This window comes from Neovison vison, chromosome 2 (assembly GCF_020171115.1).
Source record: "Neovison vison isolate M4711 chromosome 2, ASM_NN_V1, whole genome shotgun sequence".
In the NCBI taxonomy this organism is placed as follows: Eukaryota; Metazoa; Chordata; class Mammalia; order Carnivora; family Mustelidae; genus Neogale; species Neogale vison.
The window spans coordinates 177,257,438-177,260,236 of record NC_058092.1 but is presented as its reverse complement, the minus strand read 5'-3'; positions in this window follow the sequence as shown (position 1 = coordinate 177,260,236).

Sequence of the window (2,799 nt, the reverse complement as noted above, 5' to 3'; positions counted from 1 at the left end):
GGCAGAACTAAATCTAGTGAAGTATGTGGGTTGTGAATAAATAAAGCGAGAAGACCCCCCCACGCCCTCTCCCGGATCAGTGAGGGACACGCCTCCTCCCTCCCGAGTCCTCAGGCATCCAGTCCCCGCCCCTCCCCGCAGGAGCGAAGATCTCTCATCCTACGGAGGTTTCTTTCCTTCAGAAAGACCCTGATGACTCAGCATCTTATTTTAACCTGTTTCAGGGTATTCCTGGTCTAACTCTTGAAGTATGAAACCAGGGTAAAAGTTACTGTTGGGTTTTCTTATTAGAAATAGAGATTCTGTTCATCCGTATAATTATTTCAATGCATCTTCTCGACTCCTAAGGGTGTCTCTGTTCTCAGAGTTTACCATACTGCTCCTTTCAACGCTGATTTCATTTCTGCTGTGAATACCTCGATGACTATCTTAGATTTTGTTTGTTTATGTAATTAAGAGCCCAAGCTCTGGAGTCAGACATGATTCAAATAATAATGCTGAGATTCAAATCCTGACTCCTAGGATCTGCATCAAGTTGGACTTTTCTGTCTTGGATTTCTCATCTGTGAAAGAGATAATGGGGAACAACCTTCTACTGGGGTGATGAGGATCAAATGAAGTTGTGAGGGTAAAACACTCCCTCTGACCCAGAACAACACTGATAAAATCAGCTCTGGTTATTTCAGGTACAAGAGAGAAGCCTACACATCTATTAAAAAAACAAAAACAAAAACAAAAACGAAGAGAATGGGAACTAAATACGCACTCACTTCCACATAAAGGGTGGTATAGGCTGTTGTGCTGGGGTGCTTTCTCTTTGAAAAGATTATATTTCATTGAATTCATCCGATGACCCTCTCAAAAATGTTTATTTCAAAAACCAATTCACTTAGTAAAATATTTTTAAGTGTGAAATGTACATGTAATGGAGGGCAATCTCATCTTGGTCATCTAGCGGATGGGAGGAGCATACAGGGTAAGCCTCTCTCAGGGGCTGCCTGCCTTAGAACAAAATAGACCAAAAAAAAAAAAAAAAGGATAGGGATTTTCAATATCCTTTTTTCACCCTAAAAGTATCAAAAATAGTATCAAATAATTATGGAGAGGTTGTACTATGTAGGGACCAGAGTTGAGCACTGCGGGGAAACTCAACTTTGATAGACATTCAGGACCTTACAGTTACACCACTTGCTCTCAAGGGGTATCCTCCCACTTCCAACCAGCAGCATGAGCATTAGTAAGTAACTAGTTAGAAATGCAAATTACGTGCCTCACACCAAACATCAGAAACTCTGAAGTGGCAGCAGGCATTCTGTGGTTTAACTAAAGTTCTGCAGGTAATTCTAATGAACACTGGTTTTGAGAACCTCTCATTTACACAGTACTTCTTCATTTACTGTCTACAACAAACCAAAAGGTGTGCTATCTCCAGATTCATTGTGTTTACACTGGGCACTGTGTTAAGCATTTTATTATCTCATTTAATCTTGCCAACACCTGCGAAGGAGAGGAGATCCTGTGCCCTTGGTTTCAGTCACACTCGTATTCCTTTCCTCCTCCAAGTGTTCAGTTTTTCCATCTCAGGTCCTTCTTTCTGGATAATGCCTACTTATCTGTCAGGGCTCAGCTTCCGTGGTCCCATTCCCAGGAGGTCTGCGCTGATCCTGTCCAGCCATTTAGCTCCTGCTAGTAAAATTTATCACAGCAGAGTTTATCACAATGGAAAAATTTGTAGAATTACCTATTTAATATTTCCATCCATTATTAAATCATAAGCTACATGAGTCAGGGACTTTGTCCTACTTCCCAGCATATTCACAGTACCTGTTACGGTGTTGGTCACATACAAAGTGCTCAGTAAATATTTTTTGAAGGAATAAATGTGAAATGAATTCCCTTTCTACTTAAGGGGAAGCTGAGGCTCAAAAAAGTTAACTAACTTTCCTAAAATGACACACCTAGAAAGGATTAGAGCCAGGACTCTAAACTCCAGATTTTAATCACTGTTCTCACAGCCTTTCCAATTTCTGACAAGAAAATAAAATTCTGAGAGAGAAAATGACTTGCCTGAAGTCATATAGCAAGTAAGTAATAGAATCAGGATTAGAATCCATGTCTCCTAATATGTATGTTCTTTTATACTACATTATGCTATTTTATCCTTCCCTTCAGGATCTTACAACTAGTGGGATGGACAAGGCATATATATGTGGGACAAATTAAATTTGTAGTAAAAGAAATTAAGTAGGCCATAGCTACAGGGCTTGGAGTTGTGCCAGGTACATAGTAGATGTTCAATAAATGTCTACTGAATGAATAATGATCATAGCTTCCACCTTTGGAATATTTACGACATGTTTCCTGCTAAGTGTTTATGACGATATCTAATGTTTCTCAGAGAAGGGTTCTTGAAGTCTGGGAAGCTTGTTAAAATGCAGATGTCTGGAATTTTTACCTGGAATAATTACTTGAAATCTATGTGGTGTGATTCTCGAGAATCTGCATTTCCCCCTATCTCCAGGTAACTCTCATATCCACTGAAGTCTGAGAAACAATTCGTTGTTAAAATCCATTCAAGGCAGACATTTGTAGCACAAGGGGAAATGCTGCTTGAGATGTCATGAAAGTTGCTGAAGGTCACACCACTTACAAGCATCAGAGATAGTAAGGATATGAATTGTCTAGACTCCAAAAGCCTGTGCTGTTTCCACTGCCACCGTCAAAGAGAGAGAGAGATGGGGAGTGGAAAATACTCTGGGCAAGATGGAAGAATAGGCAAGGAGGAAGGAGGGAAGGAAG